The sequence below is a fragment of the Scyliorhinus canicula genome, chromosome 16, assembly GCF_902713615.1.
Source record: "Scyliorhinus canicula chromosome 16, sScyCan1.1, whole genome shotgun sequence".
Lineage (NCBI taxonomy): Eukaryota > Metazoa > Chordata > Chondrichthyes > Carcharhiniformes > Scyliorhinidae > Scyliorhinus > Scyliorhinus canicula.
In genome coordinates, this window is record NC_052161.1 from 24,519,234 (window position 1) to 24,545,612 (window position 26,379).

The 26,379-nt window shown below is 45.6% G+C and overlaps 1 protein-coding gene across 4 annotated transcripts in view; it reads right to left on the reverse strand.

Moving 5' to 3' along the window:
• Positions 1-26,379, reverse strand: part of atrnl1b (attractin-like 1b) — a 1,095,064-nt gene that overhangs the window by 1,058,722 nt on the left and 9,963 nt on the right. The window lies entirely within an intron of this gene.

Below are 26,379 nucleotides of genomic sequence, written 5' to 3' on the forward strand. Positions count from 1 at the left end.
GGGTCCAGGACTGTACTACAAATCACCCCCTACAATCAGCCGATGTGTCCAGTTCTGGTATCTTCCCTAGCACCTGCCTCAAAGTTCACGTCGTCCCAATTCGGTGCAGACACATTCACCAGAACTACCAACACCCTTTCCAGCTTCCTACTGACTATCACATAGCTACCCCAGATAGGCCACAATGCTCCCTATCTGGAAAGCCATCCTCCTGTTAACCAACACCACGTACACCCCTCGACTTCATGTCCAGCCCCGACACTTGCCTCATCCATCCATCCTCTGCCTAATTTGATCCCAGAGCTTCAGGTGCATCTCCTGCAAAAACACCACATCCGCCTTCAGACTCCTCAGAGGAGTGAACGTACACGACCATTTAACTGGCCCATTCAGCGGCTCACATTGCACGCGACCAGCCTCGTCGGGGGATTCACCAACCCCTACCGATCAGACATATCCCTTTTTAAACCAGCCTCCGGCACGTGTCACGTACCCTCCCCTGGCCAGCCTCCAGATGTCCACCGCCATCTCTCCCTTCCCAACTGTGCCACATCAACCACACTCGTATCAGCAACTCTCCCCCCTCACCACCATACCCATGTCAGCAACCCTTCCCCCACCACCAAACCAAGAACCAACTCCGCCCCCGCCTCCCCCACCAAACAAAGAACCAGCCCATTCCCCCCTCTCCTCACAGGTCATAACCCACCCCAAATTGCCCATGTGCCTTACAATAAACAAAGCTCCTCTCCAAAGTTCAATGTCCTCACATTCCTCCCAATCTATGGTCCCCTAGCCTCCTCTGGAGAGTCAAAATAAAATTCCTGGTTTTGGTGCGTCACCCACAAGCAGGCAGGGTACCAAACTCCGAACTTCATCCACTTAATGCCTTTATCCAGTTGTGCCCGATCCTCCATTTCGCCAGCTCTACACTGCGGTCCTGGTAAATCCGCAGCTCATTCCCTTCCCAGGAGCATTTCTTGGGCTACCTCACCCACTTCAGAATTTTTTGTGTCAAAAATCGATACAGACTCACCACCACCATTGCCCTTGACAGTTCACCCATCTGCAGCCGCCTCCTTCTCAGCACCCAGTGTGCCCGATCCATCTCGAGGGGCCAGTCAAAGACCACCCCCCACCACCACCACCAAACAACCTCTCCAGCATCCTCACCACATACTTGGTGGCCTCCGCACCCTCAATGCCTTCAGGCATCCCGACAATCGTCAAATTCTGCCCCCTGGAGTGGCTCCCGACAATCGTCAAATTCTGCCCCCTGGAGTGGCTCTCAAGATCCTCCAATTTCTCTCTTGGTCTCTTCTGGCTGTTCAACAACATCCCCAGCTCTGTCTCCAGAGAGGCCAACCGCTCCTCGTACTCCCCCACCGAATCCTCCACTTCTGGATCGCCAGGCCCCGAGCCTCCTGCCTCTGCTCCATTCGCTCAATCGCTGCCCTGAGTGGGTCCACCACCGTGGCAAAATTCTCCAACGCCTCTTTCCTCCGCTGCTGGAATTTGTTATTCAAAAACTCCAGCAGCTGCTCCATCAACCACTGGGCAGGCAGTGCTGCCCCCTTGCCCTCCGCTATCTTCACCTGTGCTGCACCATTAAAACTTTCCTGCTCCAGCTGCTCTCTCTTTCACATGGCACTTCATCTGTTGATCCATACACTAGCCTCACCAGAGGAATGTTACCTTCTCTGGGCACTCATCCACCTTTTGCCCTCAAATACCACACCATTCGGATGGGGAAGGACCAGAAAAATCCACCTCGAGTGAGAGTCACCAAATGTACGACCACTCACTGCATGGGTGCCACCAGAAGTCAAAAGCTACAGTTTTTAAACCACTAAATTACACCTTTACTGAATTTAAAATTTCATTGAGCAAAGCTGCACAATATCAGATGATCACTGTGGCATTTTCCATTAAGGCTCCAAACACTTGTGGATATATAGTCACATTCATCAGTGTCGGCAAAACTAAGCAGTTCTTCATAATCATTTGCTTCCTCAGTCTTTGATACAAATATATGCTTTTAAAAATCCCATCAACCAAGTGCATAGGCTTAACACCACCCCAGACTTCCCTTCAAGCCAAAAAGCTTTTTTCAATCTCCTCTAATTGAAAGTCAAAGATTTATTTGGATGCTTCTTACTCTTCAACATCCTACCACTGGATCCATGCAATTATCATCAACTCTGTTTCATGGGATTCACATGCGAAAACTTCATTGCATTGCATTCATTGCATTGCATTCTCACTGTTATAAAAAAACGTATTGGAAATTAAGACCATTGGCTTAGATTGCGGCCTGGGAGTAAGCAGAATTAATAAGGATTTCAGGCAACTCTTGCAGCAAGTTATTAAAACATTTTACATAGGACAATAATTATGAAACCATCTGTGCCTCATTTTATGTGAGCCAAAGGTGCATCTCATATCCTAATGTTGATGGAATGCGAATCATAGAACCCCTACAGTGCAGAAGGGGAGTCCATTCAGCCCTTTGAGTCTGCACTAACCCTCTGAAATAGCACCCTACCTAGGCTCACTCCCCCGTAATGTTGTAACCCCACCTAACCTTTGGACACGAAGGGGCAATTTTATCATGGCTAATCCACCTAATCTGCACATCTTTGGACGTGGGAGGAAACCGGAGCACCCGGAGGATCGTGCAAACTCCACGAGGCCAGATTGGAATAAGAAAAACACATTAAATCTCCAACACAATCCACTAGGTGTCCTGATAAGATTCACAATTAAACTTTTTCTGGGCCAGACTTACCAAAAATTGCGCAATTAATTACTAGTTACCTACAAGATAAACGTTTAAGTTTAACAGGTTCTTAAAGAAACCACAGGCAGCCAAGGGTGGGGTCATAGACCATCAAACTCTGGAGATTCACAACTCTCATCTCCTCGGCTGGATTCTCCGTTCCTGAGACTAAGTGTTGACGCCAGGACAGGATTCGTTGACTTCCACGACAGCAAAACTGACGCCGCAATTGGACCGATTCAGCGACCGTTAAGGGGCTAGCACCGGCACCACATGGAACACAATTTTACAATGAGAAACGGTGTCAGATTCGCCGGATCCATGATTGACAAGCGGAAGCCCCCCCACACACACCATCCAGCCAACAAGATGGCACTAGTTGTGCTGGAGCGCACCCATCTCACTGATGGGTCGCTGGGGTCAGATGAGCACCTAGGGGTGCCCTGGGGAGAGATCCATACAACCTGTGGCCCCAGGTTCACAGTGGGAAGTCAGCCGGATGCGCAGCTGCATGGCTGCCTTGCAGGCCGCAGCATTAGTGTTCCGTTCACGTCCACCCCGGACCCACAGACCACATCCTGGCTACTCCCCCTGGCCCTGGCAGAAGCCCACCGGCCAGCAGCACGACTATCCGCAAACTATGGCAATGTTGGACACTTTCTGTACCCCCTCCTCTCCCCCTCAGCAGCCATGATGTTTTATGATTTTTTAAAGCACAAGTGAACCTCGCCATAGGGAATTTGCCCCAGTGGAGGCGGAGAATCGCTGAGGCCCCATAGAATACCAGGTAAGGCTCGCTAATGATATGCAAACAACGTTTGTTGTATGTGCATTCTGGAACGCATGGATGCTGCTGCTGTCAAGGCAACGGTAATTGGGATTTGGTGTGAATCCAACCCCTGCCTCGATTTCGGCGTTGGAACCGATTCTCCACCCAATTGCATTTCCCGATTCTGGCATCAGCCGAAGGAGAATCCCGCCCCCTGTATTTTCATATATTTATAACAGCAGCACATTAATGTGCTGTTAATTTTTCAGCCGATTCTATTTTGTCTCAGTGGCATGTGTAATGATCTGAAACATATCCTCCAATAACACTCCTTTGGACAATTTACGGTCAAGGGGGGTTAATTAAAGGTTTTCTAAAGAGAATAAATCCAGGATATTCTTGTGCTGCCAAAAAGTACAAAAATGGTGAACATCACGGGTTCATGTTCCACCTTGGCAGCTGATAGCATTTAATTTATTCTTAGATCAGCACAGTGGCATAGTGGTTAGCAATGCTGCTTCACAGCACCGAGGACCCGGGTCACTGTCCGTGGAGTTTACACTTTCTGTCCATGTCTCCGTAGGTCTCACCCACTTTTTTTTTTAAAGCAGCCGACCTTGGGTGAGGGAGTGGGCCTCGGCAGGGTGCTCTTTGAAATAAAAATCGCTTATTGCCACAAGTAGGCTTCAAATGAAGTTACTGTGAAAAGCCCCCAGTCGCCACATTCTGGCGCCTGTTCGGGGAGGCTGGTACGGGAGGGTTGGTGCAAACCTGATGGCCTGAATAGACTCCTTCTGCACTGTAGGGATTAATGATTATTTGCACCAATTACTGAAGGTCAGATTTACGGGGGGGGGGGGGGGGGGGGGGGGGGGGGGGGGAGTCACAAGAGGGATAGAAGGTGCAATTAAACTCATCATACCCACATTACTCTTCTCACTAACTGCATAGCTACGATTTCCACATATAGATGCAATAACACAAATCTGGCTACCTGGAAACCAGCAGGGTCTTAAAACGGGCTTCAAGTAAACACAGCTTGTAAGTTGTGGCCTCACAAAAGCATTATCCAGCTTCAGTGTGGCTGCCTTCGACCAGCGGCTGTCAATCTTTATCTAAACTGCACTACAGGTCCGGTGAAATGACAAAGGACCTTTTTCCAAAAAATGGCAAAAATCGAAATCCAGCACAAATTCAGTCCCAAGATGGTGGTTTTGAGACACTTCCAGTATTTGGAAAAGGCAATAATACAATGGGTTTTTAAAAAATTCATTCTTCAGATGTGAGCACCACTGGCAACCATTTGGTGTCCGTCCCTAATTGTTCTCTTAAAGTGGTGCTAAGCAGGTAAGCAACCTTCTTAAATTGTTGCAGTCCATGTGATGCTAGGAAGAGATTTACAGGATTGTGACACAGCAACAGTGAAAGAACAGCAATACAGTTCCAAGTCAGAAGGGAATCGACTTTAATGGGGATTTGCAGGTAGCAGCATTCCCAGGTTAAAGCACTCCCAAGCATCTGCTGCCCTTTTCCTTCTAGGTGGTAGAGGTTGTGAATTTGGAACACAAGTGTTGACACTGCCTTGGTGAGTTGCTGCAGCGGATCTTGTAAATGGTTTACACACTATATCCACTGTGCATCAGTAATGAATGTTGGAGGTGGTGGGGTACAAATCAAAAGTTCCCAGCCTCTGATCTGCATCTGTAGCCATAGTATTTAAATGGTGACCCCGTTAATCTATGGACTGCAAGGAGACATTAATGGTAGGGAATTCAGTGATGGTCATGCCACTGAATGGTCATGGGAGATGTTTAGATTCTCTCAAATTGAAGATGGTAATGTTACTTGCCACTTATCAGCCCAAGTCTAATGTTAATCCAGCACTTGCTGCAGGCAGGCATGGACAGAATCTGTATCAGAGGATTTGCCAATAATACTGACTCTCTGAACCAAGATCACTTCTCACAGCTGTTTTTCTTCGAGGTTGTAGAGGTTGTGATGGTAGGGTGGCACAGTAGCACAGTGGTTAGCACAGTTGCTTCACAGCTTCAGGGTCCCAGGTTCAATTCCCAGCTTGGGTTACTGTCTGTGCGGAATCTGCACGTTCTCCCAGTGCCTGCGTGGGTTTCCTCCGGATGCTCCGGTTTCCTCCCACAGTCCAAAGATGTGCCGATTAGGTGGAATAGTCGTGTTACCATTAAGTGTCCAAAAAAAGGTTAAGTGGGTTTACTGGATTACAGCGATAGGGTGGAGGTGTAGATTTTAGTAGGTGCTCTTTCAAAGGGCCAGAGCAGACTCAATAGGCTGAATGGCCTCCTTCTGCACTGTAAATTCTATAATTCTACGCTGATACGGATTTCATCCTTCATTAACAGAGCCACCTCTTTTCCTTTCTGCTAGTCTTTCCAAAATGCCAAATACCAAAATGTCAAATACCCTTTAATATTACGGTTCCAGCCATGGTCACTTTGCAACCATATCCATAAAAGGTCATCATTTCACCCTCATTTATTTATATTCATGCTATCAATTCACCCATCTTGTCACAAATAGTGCACGCATTCGAAAAAGAGCCTTGAATCGTCTTTTCTCCATTTTTCCCTACTCTTGACCCAATTTGTTGGTGCACTCATTTGTATGCTCAGTCTCTTCCTGTCACACTCTGGTTATTATTCCCTGAAACCCCTCCCTCACTGCACCAAATTTCCAGATTTAAGCACCCACTCTCACTGCACTTAGTGCGCGAGTTAAACCTTTTTCCTTCATGTCAGTTGACTCACCACCTGCCGTATACCCAGTTTGCCAGGATTAGTTCACAGAATCATAGAATCCCTACAGAGCAGAAGGAGGCCATTTGGCCCATTGAGTCACCACCGACCCTCTTGAAAGAGCAGCCGAACCCAGGCCGAATCCCCCACCCTATTACTGTAACCGCACCCGAAGGGGCAATTTAATTTAGCATGACCAATCCACCATCCACCATGGGCAGCACAAGTGGATAGCACTGTGGCTTCACAGCACCAGCGTCCCAGGTTCGATTTCCCGCTGGGTCACTGTCTGTGTGGAGTCTGCACATTCTCCCAGTGTCTGCATGGGTTTCCTCCGGGTGCTCTGGTTTCCTCCCACAGTCCAAAGACGGGCAGGTTAGGTGGATTGGCCATGAAAAATTGCCCTTAGGTGACCAAAAAGGTTCGGAGGGGTTATTGGGTTACAAGGATAGGGTGGAAATGAGGGCTTAAGTGGGTTGGTGCAGACTCGATGGGCCGAATGGCCTCCTTCTGCGCTGTATGTTCTATATTCTAACCTGCACATCTTTGGACTGTGGGAGGAAACCGGAGCACCTGGAGGAAACCCATGGGAGACACGGGACGAATGTGCTGTTTGGCAGCAGTGCTAAGTAAAATCCTGTAATTTCACTGTGCCAAGTTCTTCAGGACTCAGACAGCTCTGCTGGTGGTGCTACCAAGCCACACTAAGTGTAATAGATATTGAAATACTTCACCCAGGAGTACATTGTGTCCCTGCAAACCTCAATGCTTCTTCCAAGTGGTGTTCAACATGTTGAAATACCAATTAATCAGCTGCGGGAAGGTAATAGGTGGCAATTCAAAGGATATTTCTTTCTCCATGTTAGAACTGATGCCATGAGACTTCAAGGAGAACAGAGTTAATGTGGAGGATGATATTCCCTCATGTATACCACTGTGCTGCCACCTCTGGTGGATCTGTCCTGACTGTGGGACAGCACATAACCAAAGAATGTTAGTTTAGGATCTGGGACATTGGCATTTGGTGTATAATACTGTAAGACTGTTGTTTGACTCATCGATGGGCAGCTCTTCCAATCTTGTCACAAGTCCTCAGATGTCAATGAAAAGGTCTTTGCAGGGTCGACTGGGTCAGGTGTGCCTTTAACCTTTTTGATGCCAGGTAGAATCCAGTTATATTATTATTCAGCTTTTCTGGAGTGGTTTAACACAATGGCAAAGTCTAGTTGAGAGACAGTTAATCACATTGCTTTGCGTCTGGAATCACATGGAGGCCAGACCCTCAGTGATTGGAGGCGATTTAAGAAAATCCTGTAATTTCATGATTACAAAGGAGATAAGCCTTCTTGCATGAAGGAACGAGAACAAGTTTAAAATCATGAGGTACTCATTGAAGCTGTAGACCTCGAGGATATCACTGATCCTATTTGGATATTTTGGGAAACTGGCATATCTAACATTTATCAATTAAAGTACATCTGCTCCGAAACCAGCCTATACCTTACTTTGTCCGCATAACACTTTTTCTCCCTCATACATATTCAGGGTACCTTCAGATTCATACTTGGCCTGTTCTACATGTGGTAATTTATTGGATTAGACCAGTTAGATCTCGATTAGAACAATCAATACCTTAACTACTCTTGTTTAGAATGCATAATTTTTCCCTGTCCCTCATGTCTTAGTGTCAAGCCCAGACAAAAGTGAAAATTACACCTGTGTTCTTCAAACTTTTTTTCCGGCAACCCATTTTTACCAACCAGCCGACCTTCGGGAGCCAACCCAGCCGACATTCGCGACCCACGCCGGCCGACCTTCGCGACCCACCATTTTCTCTTACCTTGTTTGCTGCTGCCAAAAATGGAGGAAATGCCCATAGTTTTGGGTCCCTTTGGCCCTCGTACACGCTCCTCCAATGGAACCTATTGGATGAAGGTGAAGCCTTCCTGTGTCGGAAGTATGGCGTCTCCATCTGTCCAAAGTTCTGAATTTTTTTCCTGTAAAGTTTTATCAAATAAACCCCCGCCCCGAACTTGTAAAAAAACATAATAAAATGAATAAAATAAATTTTAAAAATGAATAAACCCCACAGAACTTGTAAAACAAATAAAATGAATCAAATAAATTAATAAAAACCACTACAGAACTTGTGAAACTAAAAGCTGCAACCGTTTTTTTTAAAAAGCGGCCGCACTGCGCATGCGTGCCCGATTATCGACGCGCATGCGCAACGCGGCCGAATTTTTATTTTTACATGTTCGCGGAATGTGCATGCGTGCCGATCACCATGCGCGCATGCGCAATGTGGCAGAATTTTTTTTTTTTTAAAAACATGGACGCGGCCGTTTACAGCCGCCGTTATGAAAAGCCAGCTGCTGCACGGGGATCTGCGCGATCGGGAGCGCCGTGGACAGCGGCTCCATGACCCTCCCGACACCCGCCCACAACCAACCCGTGAGTCGTGCCCCCGACTTTGAAGAACACTGACCTACACCAACACTTGGAAAGGAGAATTGTCTAATGTGTGGTCAAAGAGAGACACGAGGCGGGATTATCCTATCCTGGGGCCAAGTGTTGACACAGTCGTAAACGCCGGAGCGCTTTACAACGGCGTCAACAGGCTCATAGGATCAGCGATCTTGTACCGCACAGGGGGCCAGCACAGCACTGGAGCTACTCACGCAGCTCCTGCAGAGGGTCCGTGCATGCGCACCATGGCCGTCGTGAGTTCGTGCGTGCAGGTGGGTTGCCGTATCCGCGCCGGCCCCGACACAACATGGCACAGACCTACAGGGGCCCGGCGCGGAGGAACATAGGCCCTAACCGGGATAAGCCCACCCACCGATTGGGCGGCCCCGATCGCCGTGGAAATCGCACCCCCACCTCCGGAGTCGGATCCTCCCCCACCCTCCTGCAGCATGAACACAGAGGTTCCCGTCGGGTAGGACCACATGAGAACGACGCCGGCGGGAAGTCGGCCCATCGCATTGGGGGGGGGGTGTCAAGCGGTCCCCAACAGGCGCTGTGCTAATTCTCCATCACCGGACAATCGGCAGACCAGCGGCGCGTGATTCGTTCCCTCCCCCGGCGATTCTCCGCCCCAGTGCAGGGTCAGAGAATCCCACCCCCGGTCTCTCTGCTCGGGGATATAAATGATCCCATGGCACTATTTGAAAAGAAGTGGTATTTGCTGTTATCATCAGCTTTCATCCCTCAACCAACACAATTAAAACAGATTAACTGGTATTTGATATACAGGAATTCACTACACACAATAGCTGCCTCAATAAAACTGATAGCACTTCATTAGCTGTCGTGTCGAGGGTCAGCCCAAGGAGGTAAAAGATACCAATCGGAGTGCAATTCTATTAGGAAAATTAATTAGGAAAAGCATAGTATAAACGGATTTCTTGGACGAAAATTTTGTAGTTGGATAACTGGGACATCTTTTAATGTAAAGAAATCAAAGACCAAACGAAAAACAGTAACAATTTCTCAATCAGCATCCCAGTTTTTTCTTTCTCCCTCTGGCATTCAAATTTGACGTTAACTGCATCAGTTGGTCTTAACACTCAAATTGCCTTAGACAGGCTGGATCAGCACAAGGTCTGATGATGAATCGTGGAATATTGTTGATGACCTCTATACTTGGAGAAATGGCGTATGTTCAGTAGAGCAGCAAATTGTCTATTAACTTGAATGGTCATAGATGGACTCCTGTTTACCAAGTCATCTTTTTCCCTGAAGGCGGAAATAAATATGAATTTCTGTTGTCCCACCTATTGGGAGTAGTTCCACCTATTGTAGTGGTGGTAATTTCATATTGATGTCCTGTCTGCAGTAAACTGCTGAATGCAGTCAACGTTCTTTTCCATGAGTTGCTTTCCTGGCAGAAAATTAACTCTCGAGGCCAATAATGTTTCCATACGGTTCAATTCCAGATGAAGACTGAAATTAAATAAACTATTTGGTATACCAAATTAAAAGCTTTATGGCTACCAGTCCTGGTTGTCGATTTAATTCCCCTTTCTAATCCTAATGCTTGAGCCTATCATTTTCAGAATTACACAGGATTGATTTTAAAATTCTCCCAATGTTTATTCCTGATGTATCAGTGAAAAGATTTACAGGAAATGAGGTCAAACTACTTGTTTAATTTCATATGAAGATAGAAGCTTTAAAAAAAAAATCAGTTTTGGTTTGTGCAGTAAATACAAACAAACAATCCAGTAATGGGATGTCAATCATCATCTTGGGAGCTTTCCCAAAGATCATTCCTTTTCTCACCAATACAACGTGCATACATCTCAACTCAAATCTTTTTAATAGCTTCAAAATTGCCAAAGTTTCTCTTTACTCCAGATTTTCTTTCTTGGTTCACAGGATGTGGACATTGACGCCAGCATGTATAGCCCATCCCTAATTGCCCTCGTTTAGATGATTCTTGAACCGCTGTTGGCCATGTGATTCAAACCAGTTTCAACAAATAGTCAATGACAACCTCCACAAATTGACACACTAATTGGAGCAAAAAGAACTGTGGAACTATTGTCCAGGCTCCTTTAAACCAGGTAGTTCTGCATAAAATTAATATCTGAAGTGATTCCTGGATCCCATTTCCAATATCAGCATTTCTTAGCCAAGGATTAATCGTCAATTCCAGAACTAATGGAATGACAGCCTCCACAAATTAACACACTAATTGGAGCAACAAGCACTGTGGAATATTGTCCAGGCTCCTTTAAACCAGTTAGTTCTGCATAAAATTAATATCTGATGCGATTCCTGGATCCCATTTCCAATACCAGCATTTCTTAGCCAAGGATTAATCGCCTATTCCAGAACTAAAAGTCGAAGGTCGCTGGGAAATGAATACAATTATATGCCATTCCAGGGGGGGAAACGGAGATAAATACCTCCCATTATTTTAAGAATTTGCTCAAACATATTGCAACGATAAGATTTGTAAATAAATCATGGAAAATGTGTGCTCTCCAGGTTTATGAGGCAAGAACAGCTGTGTACAATAGCACTTCCCCGGCAAAACAGCAAATGTTATTGAGAACTACAGGTGCTTCATCATAACTAGCATTAGCTTCAGGTAGCGATTTTCATATCAATGCCATAGTTACAGTATGAATGCAGTGCAAGTCCAGAATCAAGGCCTGGCTCAATACCAGAACAAAGTCAGAATGAGATTTTTGGTCTGTTATGAAGACCCTCGTTTTGGGAGAAATAAGTGCCCCTTTAAGGCCAAGTGAAAGTTAGACAATTCTGGCAATGTGTCCTTAGATTTCTGGAAAGTGCTCATTTGATCTAGGTTGCTGCTATAGAGCCACGGCAAAAAATAATAGACAGGTAACTAATTATTGGATTCCAACTGGTCTCAGAAACAATAAATGTGGTACAGGACCTGTAGCTGAGGAACTAGAAGAGACACTTTTACAAAAGGAGCTGAGTTTAATATCATTAAAAAGACAAAGCTGATGCCGCTGCTGTTTCAGTTTTCCGAAACCAGACAGTTTAAAAATGGGATCATAAAAAGGAATCTCTAGCGATCCGGTCCCATTAACCTTTCGAAGAAGGTTCTGCAGGGGAGTGCTGTTTGGGTGTTTACCACATCCAGAACCTGAATACGACCGTTGGCCAAGGGCCAAATCCATTGAATGGGAAATGAGACTTCCTACGTACCAGAGGCCAAGTCAGAAAGACTGAAATTGCACATTAAATGTTTGTTAACTACCCGAGGTGTATCTTTGTTCCATTAACCTTTTAAAGCAAATATCTTTTTATTCCAATATCTGCCTACTAACATTTGGATTACGTTGGTTTGTTGCAGTAAACGTTTAAGTGAAATCTTGTCAGTTTCCTTTCAGTTGGCATAATGGGGATTCCTTTCTTTGAATAGGTTACTGGTCTCTACATTGATCTCAACAGCCATAATAGTGGATTTATACTCCCATCAGTTTAGCATCAAGGCTAACAAATATTAACTACTTTGCACCAAGCAGAACTTCTGGTGTAACGGAATCCCACAAGCCTGACAAGTTCCCCACAAATGTAGAAGTGTAGAGCAGCTTGGTTTTAAAATAAATTGACTTTAATTTTTTTCCCACACGACATCCAAAAGGCGCAAATCTAGATTTCTTCTCCTTTTACGAAGGATACCTAGTTGCTGGCTGTGTATTTCTAATAATTTCTGCTTTGATATCACCTTTCCAACATTTGGGCTACTTACTTTTTATTACATCTTGCCAAATGGGAGATGCATATTCCTAAACTGTAGCTCAACAACAACTTGCAGAAAGATAGTAATATTTACACTCGCATACAAGCTAATTAATTTGACTACAGTTCCCACTGACCTAAAAAGAACGAATGTCTGGAATCAACCCCTTCCTGCTCAGAATATATAGTTCAGAATTCACACCTTTTAGAATATAACTTTGTTTCAGAAATATAACTTTTAGGTTGGGTGTTAAAGTTTTAAATTAAAGTAAATGGACATTGATTGCAAAGCTGATTATACATACAAACATATGAAACTAGGCCATTCAGCCCTTTTGAGTTCCTTGAGCCTGCTCCAATATTCAATAAAATCAATATGGATCTGTTTGTGTTTCAAGTTCTACATTCCCATTTACCCCCGATAACTTTAGATTAGGCAAGGTAATCAAATCGACTTCCGCCTTAAAAATATCCACCTCCGCCGTCTTTGAAGGCAGGCAGTTCCAAAGTTGCACAACCCTCAGAAAAAATGTATCCTCATCTGTCCATTAAGGGCAACCCTTAAATTTAAAACAGTGCCTCCTCATTCTGGATTGACCAAAAAAAGGCAACATCCTTTGCACATCCAGCTTGTCAAGACCATTTAGGATTTTGAATACTTCAATCAATTCACCCTTTCAAACTGCAGTATAACCCAGGCAGGTCTGCCCAATCTATCCTCCCAAGACAACCTGCACATTCCGGGTGTCAACCTGGTAAACCTCCACTGAACTGCTTCCAGTACATTTACATCCTTCCTTAAATAAGGGGTCCAAACTGCACAGGGCATTGAAGATATGGGGCAGATTGTCCCTCCCACCGCACCCATTTTCTGGTGCAGCGCGCCACCGCCGGCAGCAGGATTTTCTATCCCGCCAGCCGGCCAATGGGTGCACTGCCGCAAAACAGAGGATCCTGCCGGCAGACAATCCAGCTCATGGTCTCATCAATGACCTGTATAACTGAAGCATAATATCTTCATTTGGTGTTCAATTTATATCGTGATAAAAGATAACAGTCCATTATCCCAAATTACTTGCTATACATGCATAGACTTTTTAGTTTTGACCCAGCGACAGTGAAGGAACGGTAATGTATTTCCAAGTCAGGATGGTGAGTGAATTGGAGGAAAACCTCCAGGTGGTGGTGTTCCCAGGTATCTGCTCTTGTCCTAGATAGTAGTGATCATGGGTTTGGAAGGTGCTGTCTGAGGAAGCTTAGCGAAATTCTGCAGTGCATCTTGTTGATGGTACACACAGTTCCATTGTTCATCAGTGATGGATGGAATGAATGTTTGTGGAAAGGGCATCAATCATGCACGCTGTTTTGTCCTGGGTGGTGACAAGCTTGAGTGTTTTTGGAGCTGCATTCATCCAGGTGAGTGGAGTGTATTCCACTGCACTTCCGACTTGTGCCTTGTTGATGGTGACAGGCTTTGGGAGGTCAGGTGGTGAGCTACTCACCACAGGATTCCCTACCTTTGACCTTTTCTGGTAGCCACAGTATTTATATGGTTAGCCCAGTTCGTTTCTGGTCAATGATGAGCCCCAGAATGTTGATTGTGGAGGATTCAGTGATGGCAATGCCATTGAATGTCATGGGGCGATGGTTAGATCCTTTCTTCCTGGAAATAGTCACTGACTGCCACTTGTATGGCACAAAATTTACTTGCCACTTGTCAGCACAAGACTGAATATTGTCCAGACCTTGCTGCATTTGCACGTGGCCTGTTTCAGTATTGGAACAGTCGCGAATGGTGCTGAAGATTGTGCAGTCATCAGCAACAATCCCCACTTCTGACCTTGATAAAGTAGCTGAAGATGGTTAGGCCCAGGACACAACCGAGGAACTTCATCAGCTGGAACTGAGAGGATTGACCTCCAACCACTACAACCATCTTCCATTGTGCCAGGTATGACTCCAAGCAACACGAGTTTTTCCTCCCGATTCCCATTGACTGCAGCTTTGCTCGGGCTCTACCGCATATCCTCTTTGCAACACACTTTCCTATCTACCTTTGTGTCACCTGCTTTCACTTGCTCCCATGCTTTCACTTGCCTCATCTCAGGCATGAATATAAATAATAAAAAGGAGGCATGAATATAAATAATAAAAAGTCAAGAACTGTTAAGACCCCGGAACATACCCCAACATATGTTACCAGACTGTCTAAACACGGTCTCAAATTATCCACTCTCCAGAGAATCTCAAGCAATCATAACAAATTTCCAACTATTTTGCATAGCTCCACTTTATTCACACAGCACATTACTCCTTCAAATAACTCCAATGAACTGGTTAAACATAATTTCCCTTTCATAAAACCATGCCAACTCTTCCCATTTGTACCCAGCTCCTTAATGATTGATGCTAACATCTTTCCCACAACAATAGTCAAGCTAATTGGTCGATAGCTTCCAGTTTTCTGACACCTCCCTCCTTGAATGGAATTATATTTATTACTTTCTAGTCTGATGGAATCTTTTGAAGCAGAGGGAACTGGAAAAGGAACACAAACTCACCTAATACCTCATTAGCCAAGGGTAAAGTCCATCTGGATCCAGAGGTTGGTCTTCCCGCGGCTCCATCAGTCTGCTCAGTACAGGTTCCTCTCTCCCTTCCACCTCTTGATTTACAGCTATTACTGGAATGTTTTTCTATAGTGAAGCCAGGGGCAAAATATTTGTTCATTTCACCTGCCATTTCCTTATTATCTACTATTAACTCCCAATTGTTGCTCCCCAGAGGACGAACACTCACTTTCGTTACTTTTTCCTGTTAAAAACGTGTACGAACTCAGTCATCCATTTTTTACATTTCTAGTGAGCTTCCTCTCATACTCTAATTTCTTTCTCCTCTTTAACCTTTTATTCATTCTCTACTGTCCATTATATTCTGACCAATCATCTGACCTGCCACTGATCTTTGCACAATTGAATGCTTATTCCTCTTCCTCAACCTCTTCCTTTAACCATGGATGAATTTTTCTTCATAGTAGGAATATACTTATTCTGAGTATTCTGATCCGCTTAAAGGTCTATCGCTACTTCTCTACCAATGTAACCGCTTTCAGAATTAATAACTACGCATGGAATATTACAGAGCAGCTTCTCTGATGGCTGAAAAGCATATCCAAGTCATAGAGTGATAGAGACCCGCAAAGCTCATCCCGACTTTGTTGTGTTGGATGAAGTGCAAGGTGTTGAATCATTCCCAAGAAGGAGTCAGAAGAGGAAGGGCAAAACCAGACCCTGTAAGCAGACATCATATTACATTTACTCATGCTTTGAATATTTAAAAAGAGCACAGGGGAGATATTTGGAAATTGGTGAAGTCACTGGACAAGCAATCAAGAGGCCAGGCTATTGCTCTGGAGGCACAGCTGGTGGAATTTGAATTCAATTAATACATCTAGAATTAAAAGCTAGATTCAGTAGTGGTGACCATGAAGCCATTGTTAATGGTCATTAAAACACATTGAGTTCACAAATGTCCTTTAGGAAATCAATTGTTCTTACCTGGTCTGGCCTACATGTGACTCCAAGCCCACAGCTACTTGTTGACTCTTATTACCCTCTGCAATGAACTAGCAAGCAATTCAGTTGTATCAAACTACTACAGAAAATTTGAAAAATAATGAAACTGATCACCCAACATTGATAATAACTAACAGCAGACCAGTCATGTCGACTCCACAACGTCCTAGTAATGTTACTAACATTGGGGTTTGTGCCAAATTTGGAAAAGGGGTCCAGCAGACTAGGCAAGCAACAACTTCTGTATGGCGTTATTCAGTGAGTACTCTGTATGACTCATGTCCCAGACACAACCATCACCAGCTATGAGCATGCCTTGCCCCACCAGCAGGACAGACCCACAAGAAGTGGCAGCACAGCAGCATATATTCAGGAAGGAAGGGAGCAACCCCCGTAGCATTGTCAGTCAATGGGCAAGGAAACCACCTGCTGATTACCATCTACAGCCCTCCCACCCCCAGCTGATGAATCAGTAATTCCTCCACGCTGAACAAAATTAAATTGGGAGAAGCACAGAGGGTGGCAAGGGCACATAACATACTCTGGGTGGGGAACCTCAATGCCCATCATAAAAAGTGACAAGAGTGACTCGACAGGAGGACTACTGATCAAGCCTTAAAAAGGCATCGCTGCGAGGCAGACTTGGAGGTTTCAAGAGAGCACGAGAGGGGTCAAAACAGAGCGTGGTCCCAGAGGTTGAGGTTTTCATTGGTGAGGCTGAGAAGACCCGGAGGCTTGAAAAGAGTGAGAGAGGAGAGAGACTGAGCGGACCCAGGTACTGATGGGGTTTGATCGGTGTACTGACCATATTTTGAGAAAATCAAGGGTTGCATGACAGGGAACCAGGTAAATGACCGCGTCTGGAACACGAGTCACACAGGATACTCACTGAATAATGCCATACAGAAGTTGTTGCTTGATGAGTATTTTGCATTGTTTATCTTTTAAGAACAATTGGTAGCTCTAAGGTATTATTAGATAGCTTTTGCAGTAAAGTTTATTTGGAGCAATGGATTTATTAATTTGAAAAAGTAAATTAACACATAATATAACAGGGCAGGTAATCTGTCACAAATGCAGAATGTGGGAACTCAAACATCGGTGTAATCCAGGGCAAGGATAACTGCAGTTTAAGTGTCAGCAGCTTGAGGTACTTTGTTTCATTGAAATCAAGCTACAGACACTTTTTTTCTTTAATCATTTTTATGGGTTGTGGCGACCGTTGGCTAGGCCAGCATTTATTGCCCATCCCCAATTTCCCTCGGGGGGGGGGGGGGGGGGGGGGGGGGGGGGGGGGGAATGTCCATCTCATGCGTCTGCTATCCTTCTAGATAGTAGCAGTCAGATCGTGCTGCATTTGGACTGCTTCAGTATCAAATCGCGAATGGTGCTGAACATCATCAGCAGACATCCCCACTTCTGACCTCATGATGGAAGGTAGGTCAATGATGAAGCAGCTGAAGACCTCCTGCAGCGATACCCTGGAACAGAATGATTAACCTCCAACCACCACAACCATTTTCCTTTGTGCCAGATACGACTCCAACCAGCAGAGGTCTCCACTTCCCAAACTCCAGTTTGGCTCCAGCTCCTTGATGCCATACTCAGGTCAAATGTTGCCTTGATGTCAAGAGCAGTCACTCTCACCTGACCTCTGGAATTCAGCTCTTTTGCCTACGTTTGAATCAAAGGTGTAATGAGGGAAGGAGCTGAGCGACCCTGGCTGAATCCAAACTGAGCAAATCATTGCATAGCAACTGCCACTTGAAAGCTAGCAAAGTTGATGATCCCTTCCATCACTTTACTGATGATTGAGAGTAGACTGATGGGGCAGTACTTGGTCAGGTTTGCCCTGCTTTGTGGACAGGACATACCTGGACAATGGACCACATTGCCAGGTAGATACCAGTGTTGCAGCTGTACTGGCACATATTGACTAGGGGCATGTCAAGTTCTGGAGTACAAGTCTTTAATACTATTTTGGAATAGTGTCAGGGTTCATTGCCTTTGCTATATCAAGTGCCTTCAGTCATTTCTTCATATCACATGGAGTGAATCAAATTGGCTGAAAACAGGCATCTGTGATGCTGGGGACCTCCCATGGAGGCAGAGGCTGATCATCTACTCGGCACTTCTTGCTAATGTTTGTTGCAAATGCTTCAGCCTCATCATTTGTACTGATACGCTGGGCTTCTCCATAATCATTAAGGATGGGGAAATTTGTGGAACCGCCTCATCCTCCAGTGAGTTAATTATCTACCACCATTCGCCACTAGTTGTGGCAGGACTAACAAGTTTAAATCTGATCCATTGGTTGTGGATTCACTGAGTTCAGCCTATTACTTGCTGCTTGTGCTGTTGGAATGCAAGTAGTCCTGTGCTGTGGCTTCAGAAGGTTTGAAACTTCATTTTTAGGAATGCTTGGTTTGTTCCTGGCGTGTCCTCCTGCACTCTTCGTTGAACCTGGATTATGGGATAGGGCGGATGAAGTGGGCCTAAGTAGGGTGCTCTTTCAGAGGGTCGTTAGAATTGATGGGCAGAATGGCCTCCTTCTGCAGTGCAGGGTATCTATGGATGCAAAAAAAAAACTGCACGATGTTATTCAGTCATGATTTTGAATTGAACACCTGTATAGTTGAGGAATATTGGGGGGAGGGCGACTAACCAATGCCGTAGAAAGATTTCCTCATTTTTAAAAAAAAACTTATCTACAAAGGAGCCAAGTCACAAGTGCATCCAATTTGGAGGATAGAAAGGCAATTGTATATTTTAATTTGATGCACTAGCGGTTTCTAAATGTTCAGATCACATTATACAACGCAGATTGCATCTCGTTATTTTTCATGCCTCTTTTGAAATACGTATATAAAGTTAAGGTCAGCTGCACAAGGGCAGCATGGTGGCGCAGTGGGTTAGCCCTGTTGCCTCATGGCGCCGAGGTCCCAGGTTCGATTCCGGCTCTGGGTCACTGTTAGTGTGGAGTTTGCACATTCTCCCCGTGTTTGCGTGGGTTTCGCCCCCACAACCCAAAAGATGTGCAGACTAGGTGGATTGGCCATGCTAAATTGCCCCTTAATTGGAAAAATTTAATTGGGTACTCTAAATTTTTTTTTTTTTAAAAAGTCAGCTACACATTTCATAAAATGGGAATCAGGGAAAATTCTCCATTCTCGAATTGCACTAACGAGAAGATTGGCGCCAGGATTATCCGTTTCCGCCAACGCTGAATTAGTGGACTTTCACGACAGCAAAACTGACGCCACACCTGGACAGATTCTGCTACTGTTGAGGGGTTAGCACCAGCACCACGTGGAACACAATCAATTCTGAGAAACGGTGCCGGATTCGCAATTGACATTCAGTAGGCTGACAAGCAGCAGCCGCATATACATACTTCACTCCCCACACACAACACCCCAGCTAACAAGATGGCAGCAAGGAGAGCAACGCACACTTCACAGACACTGAGCTGGAGACCCTCGCGGACCCGGTGGAGGAGAGGCAGATGGCCCTGTACCCCAGTCTGGGAAGGAGGCTCCCAGCTGCCACCGTTTGTCGTGCCTGTGAACAGATGGCAGAGGTAGTGCCACAGGGGAGGTAGGAACACCCGAGGGGGCAAACGGTCAGACAGCAGGCTGATCCATATACTAGCCGCCATCCAGACGGATGTCGAGCTTCTGGAACATACAGTCCCATCTATAGTGGAGACGCAGTCGCAGAGCAAGGGACTCCATGGAGGGGTTGTCGGGGAGCATCCACCCTGCCCCACATGCTGGTACCTATACTGGCTGCCATGGTTGGGTAGACTGGCCTCTGAGGCCACCAGCTACCCAACCCCTGGGCTGCACGAGTCGGAGCACCTAACACCCCCCCCCCCCCCCACCCCACTCCCGGAGAAGGCCACGTACTTGTCGGGAGCGGGAGAACACAAGGAGGACGACAGCCGGACCTGCGGCCTCTCACCATGACAGAGCAGAAGACCCTAGTCAGCAGCTCGGAGAAATGGGAGGAGAAGTGAGACCCTGCAGAGTTGCAGTTCCCCGTGACAAGTTTGCCAATCCCCCCCTCCCCATTCCCACCACTACCCCATGGATCTGATGGGACCATGATGGGCCAGCTCTTATGTAGGGGTCAACCTGGTGGACGATGGAAAGTGCTGCTGTGGGCAGGAGTCAGACGTTGTTAAATGATGTGGAGCACCAGAGATCATCGCAGAACGGGTTGTCACCATCCTCCATCCCATGGACCAGACCCACCAGAGTGGTACAGGCACCTGAACCGCATCTTCAGGATGCCAAAGCACCACTCGATTATGCTCCTGGTCGCTCCGTGGGCTTAGTTGTAGCGGTTCTCCGCGTCACCCTCTAGCCTCTGGATAGGCAGCACCAGCCACAACCAGAGTGGATAACCCTCGTTGCCGAGGAGCCAATCCACCCCAGCCAGTGGGGCATCTCGAACATGTCAGGAATCGTCGAGTGTGCCACGATGAAGGTATTGTGCACACTGCCCGGATATCGGGTGTATGATGCGCAGCTGATGGTCACAGATCAGCGGCACGTTCATAGAGTGGAACCCCTTTTGGTTTGGTTGCCTTTCATCTGCAGGTGCAGGGACATGCATCCCGTCGATCACCCCCTGAACCTGGGGCATTCCGGTAATGGCGGCGAATCCCGCTGTTCGGGCATCCTGGTGGGCACGGTCTACATTGAAGTGGATGTATTGAGCTGCATGGGCATGTAGGGCCTCCATGGTGGCGCGGATGCACCAGTGCACAGAGGTCTGAGAGATCCCAGACAAGTCCCCACTCGGTGTCTGGAAGGATCCATCATGTAAGATTTCAGGGCGACTGTCATCTTAATGGCCACTGGGAGTGGGTGTCCTCCCAATACCCCCACGGTACCAGGTGTGCCATCATCTGGCAGACATGCTGCACCGTCTCTCTCTTCTCAGCCAGAGTCTTTGACGGGCTCCTGGTCCGGCAGTTCCTTGAATGACAGGCAGTGCCGGCAGACACAAGGTCTCTTCGGTGCCTCCTTGGCACCTCCTCCCTTTGGCCTGTTGGCTGGCCGGCTCACCAACCTGGGTGGCTGCCACCTGTCCCTCTGTGGCATGCTCCGCTGTTGCACGCTGTAGCTTCCTCCTCCTCGAGCAGTGCCCACTCATACAGCTGCAAGGCATCCCCAGGGCTGCTGCGACCAGCAGGAAGGCCACCATTGGTCCAACAGACTACATGGTGGCCCCAGTTGGCCCCGCGGACTCTGCCCCCTCCCCACAAGTCACCGCACCCCTGATCCCGTCAGCGGCCGACACCGTGGGGGCCTCTGGCCCTGGCACCAATCCCTGATGCCTGAGGTACCACTGTCCTCGCCAGGGGTATGCACCATGGGCCCCATAGGGGCCACTGTGGCCCCTACCACAGTAGGTGGCCAGGTGGAGAGGGTATGAGTGGTGACAGGTAGACTATCATCTGTATATAAGTAGATCACCATCATCTGTGTGTGTATTACAAGTTATATGTTTTACTGTTGTAGTTCTAGCATCCGACCAGCAGATGATGTGAGTATGCAGGCACATGGCCCGGGCGCACCATGTGTTCTAGGACAAGGTGTTGGTAAGGAGTTGAAAGCAGTAACATATTAGAGTAGCTCTGTAGTATTTTAGTGTAAGTTGGTGTTCGACCAATATTTCCAACTGTCTTAACCTTAAACATTATAGTAATCCTTTTGGAGTAGTGTTCATAATAAATAGATTTGTTGTAAAACAAAGTTTAATGTTCTATGTCAACACGACCACATCAAGATTCAAAATCTGCATAATCAAAGAACATTACAGTGAGGGCACCCGTACGGCCAGTGCCATTCTGCAGAACCAGAAGCCAAAGTGGGTGGTCAGTGGGTGTTCAGCAAGATGGCAGCAGTAATGGTGGTCCATGCCAGGGCACAGCCCCAGTTTTTTTTGGGGGGGCGGAGGGGGGAAAAGAGAGAGAAAGAGGGTCACCTCCCCCACCTCGGCAGTTATCACAGTTATAATCGTAGAACCCTACAGTGCAAGAGGCCATTCGGCCTATCGAGTCTGCACTGACCCTCTGGAAGAACATCCTAACCCAGACCCAATCACTCACCCTATCCCTGTAACCCCACCGAGGGACAATTTAGAGTATCCAATCCACCTAACTTGCACATCTTTGGATCATGGGAGGAAACCGGAACACCCAGAGGAAATCCATGCAGACTAAGGGAGAGAGTGCAAACCCCACAAAGACAGTCACCCGAGGCCGCAATTTAACCCGGGACCCTGGAGCTGTGAGGTAGTAGTGCCAATGTGCCGCACCGGGTGGCCCGCTAATGCTTTTGCAAATGGTGTTTGCTGTACATGCCTTCCGGTACACATTGTCGCTGCTGTCGAGGTGACAGAGAATTGAGATTTGGCTTTAAAATCGGCACCTTCCACGATTTTGGTGTCGGTACCTACTCTCCGCCCAATCGCGTTTCACGATTTCTGCTTCAGCCAATGGAGAATCCCACCCTGTGTGTTTATTGGTGGCGAGTCACATTGGGTCCAGGTCAAATTCCACAGATAATCCTTGGGATAGTGTTCTTAATATTCAAGAATATGCAAGAATGTATCACTCAAGACCACTATTAAATTAAGCACATTATTATGGCACACTGCATGGCAAACAAATTCTGAGCAAAACTTGATTTTTGTTCTGGTTCAAGCAAATTTAAAAATGTACATTAGCTTTAACAAAAGTTGATTTCAGACAAATTTATAAGCATATTGGTTTTCAAAGTGGAGTATAACAAGGGTGATATCAGTGACAGAATTAAGTTGGCTTGATCATATTATTTGTTTTCCCAAAGTAACTTTGCAAATTACAATATCGCAACAAATGAAGAGTCATAAGCATTTAATATCCATTATTACATACTTTCTCACATTTAGTACAATAAATTGCTTACATATTTGAAGCAAAACAATAGTTTTGACTGTACCTTTAAATCAGATCAGTAAAAATTGATAGTAAATGCTGGATAAATTGGGAAAAGAAAGTATATTCAGGTTGGGTTTGAGTCAAAGTGCCTGGCATTTAATTTAAAAATCAATAACGCTGGTGTCAAATGTCAGCATTTGGAAATGAGTGACGTTCAAGTAATGTTGTACATTTTACATTAAAGTGAGTCTGCAGAGGTTTAATATTCTGTTTGCAACTATTTACTGGAGTTTCAAGAAACAAGTCATGTGTTAAAGGGCCAAGTACTGAATTTGAATTACGCAGTTATTGGGGGATATAAGCAAATTAAATGTAAAACACTGTTTTTATTTCAGATTTCCAGTATCTGCAAAGTGCTGGAAATACTCAGCAGGTTGGACAACATCTGTGAAGAGCGAGAGCCAATGCTGAGTTGAAGATGACTAGAAGACCAAAGGCAGGCATAAACATGATGGATTTTATGCGGTTGAAAGGGGAGGGGGGGGATAGGTAGGGGGTAAATGGCAAAAGATGTCACAGAAAAAGGCTCAGGTAGTGTCAATGGTTGCAGTAAAGAAACAAACCATTTGTCCAGAGTATGAACTTTTGTTTTCTTAGTTCAATAGTTCAACTCCATAGATCGTATAAGAGTTGTGAATGGTACTGAATACAGTGCAACCATTGACAAAAACATCCCCACTTATGGTTAAACCACCCCATTTGAAGCTCACCCCAATTGCCCAAGGAGGTGGTGGTGAGCCACCTTCTTGAATTACTACAAAAGGTGTAGGAACATTCAGAGTGTTGTGAAGGAGGGTGTTCCCGGATTTTGATCCATTGCCAGTGAAGAAACAGTAGTGGATTCAATGATAGTGATGCCGTTGAATATCATGGAATGTATTTAGGTTCCCTCTTTGAGATGGTGTCAAATGTTACTTGCCATTTAAAAGCTCAAAACGAAGTATCAACCAGATGCTGCTGCATGCAGGATCAGATCATCTAGAGTTGTTAATGGCACTGAACACGGTGCAACCATTGACATAAAACATCCCCATTTCAGACCTCATAGAACATAGAACAGTACAGCACAGAACAGGCCCTTCGGCCCTCGATGTTGTGCCGAGCAATGATCACCCTATTCAAACCCACGTATCCACCCTATACCCGTAACCCAACAACCCCCCCTTAACCTTACTTTTTAGGACACTACGGGCAATTTAGCATGGCCAATCCACCTAACCCGCACATCTTTGGACTGTGGGAGGAAACCGGAGCACCCGGAGGAAACCCACGCACACACGGGGAGGACGTGCAGACTCCACACAGACAGTGGATGAAGAGAAGGCCCTGATGAAAAAGCTGAATATGAAGGACACTAACCCAAGGGTCATCTGTGGACTCTGTCCTGAGACTGAGGTGACTGGCCTCCAACAACCACAGCAATCTTCCTTGCTCCCTCATGCAAATAAGCATGGAGATTTTTCCTGATTCCCATTGAATTTGGGTTCCTTGTTGCTGCATGTCATTTTCTACCTAGATGGCAAAGGCAGTCACTCACTCTTTCTCGCCTTTGTTATGAATTCATATCTCGAAACACTTTTTTTGAAGATGGAAAGGACACCGAATTATTTGCACACTTTCTTGGGAACGGACCTGGATTTCCTTTCAAATAAGGTTACAAGTTCACTTTGGCCTGAGCAGACTGACTTTTCCAAGTCACATCACTTCAGTTGAATAAATAACCAAAGCACCAGAAGAAATAAGAACTATTTGCTTATTCGTACTTTTATATCTGGAGAAAAAAAAGTTTTCAAAGGCAGTGAGGGACTGACGATTTTCTGGAAAGCAGCTGATTTGAGGGAGTTTAAGTTTGGAACATTTTTTTGTACTCAGTTTTGGAGATCAAATGATAACAGTTGACCAACTTGCTCTCTCCTAGCCTTATCTGAAATTCAGTGTACTTTTCAGTATCCAGCAAGAAGTCCTCATTTCATTATAGCTCGTCTGTAATTGTAAACCAGAGATGAAAGCCATCCCAAGGACATCAATTCCACTCTGTTCTGCTCCAAAAAAGCTCCTATGGAAAGAACTCCCAGCCAACTACTGTGACCAGCGATCTGTCTTTGCACGCAGGGACAACAGAGTCAAAACACTTTATTGTTTTTTCAGAAAAGGTTTTCCCATTGGCCAAAAAAGATATCGACTTCAGCAGAGACTGTTATTTGTTTTGTTCTTTATGTATGTGTCATGATTTAAAGGGATATTGTTACAATTTGTAATCCTGAAGCGTAACCAGCATTTTTATAAACCAATTTTGTTTCATACTAAAATCATTGCGTTTATTACTAGAAGGCTTTGTTAAAAGTTTATTTTATTCTGCTTCTAACAAAATTGACCATTTGGGCGAGTGAATAAAGCATACATACTTATGACGCAACCTGTGGGGTCGTGGGGTGAGAGAAACTGCAAACTCCTCCCCCCCTCCAGAATGATTGTGATGAGTAGTCTTCGTGGAAACCAGAGAGGTGAGCAGGTTATTACAGTCCAAGTGCCACTTGCTAGCACATGTTTCATTACTTTGTTAATGATCAAGAATAAACTGATGGGATTGTAATGGCCCAGTTGAACACCTTCTGCTTTTTTTAAAATGAACAAAGTTACACCTGGGCAATTTTCTGCTATTTCAGGTAGATGTAGCTGCACTGAAGCAGCTTGGCAAGAAGCACTAGTTCTAGAGTACAACTAGGATACCCAGTGCGGTTGGCCTTTTCTCAATATGGAATAAATCAAATTGGTGATCGGGGGGGGGGGGTGAAGAAAGAGGAAGCAGACAGATGTGATGATGGGATCTTCAGGGAGGCAGCTAAAAAGGGACCATGCTCTCAACGCTTCTGGCTAATGATTATACAAATGCTTCAGATTGCATTTTCCCCTCGTTTACTGGGCTCCATCAAGAGTGGGCACATTCATGGACTTTTCTCCTGTTAGTTGATTTAATTGTTCATCAACATTTTTAGATATGGTAGGATTGCACAGCTTTTATTTCATCCAATGCTTGTAGACCCATCTTGCAGCTCACCAAGTGTTGATACCGACATTCTTTTACATTCCTAATTGAACCCCTGGCTTGATGGTAATGGTATGAGGAATTTACCAGGTTGTGAGGTATATGGCCCATTACAATTACAGTTTTGCTTCTGAACGCCCACAATGCCCCATGGATGCCTAGTTTTGATTTGCTAAACATGTTCTAAATTTAGCACAGTGGTCATGCCAAAAAACACGAG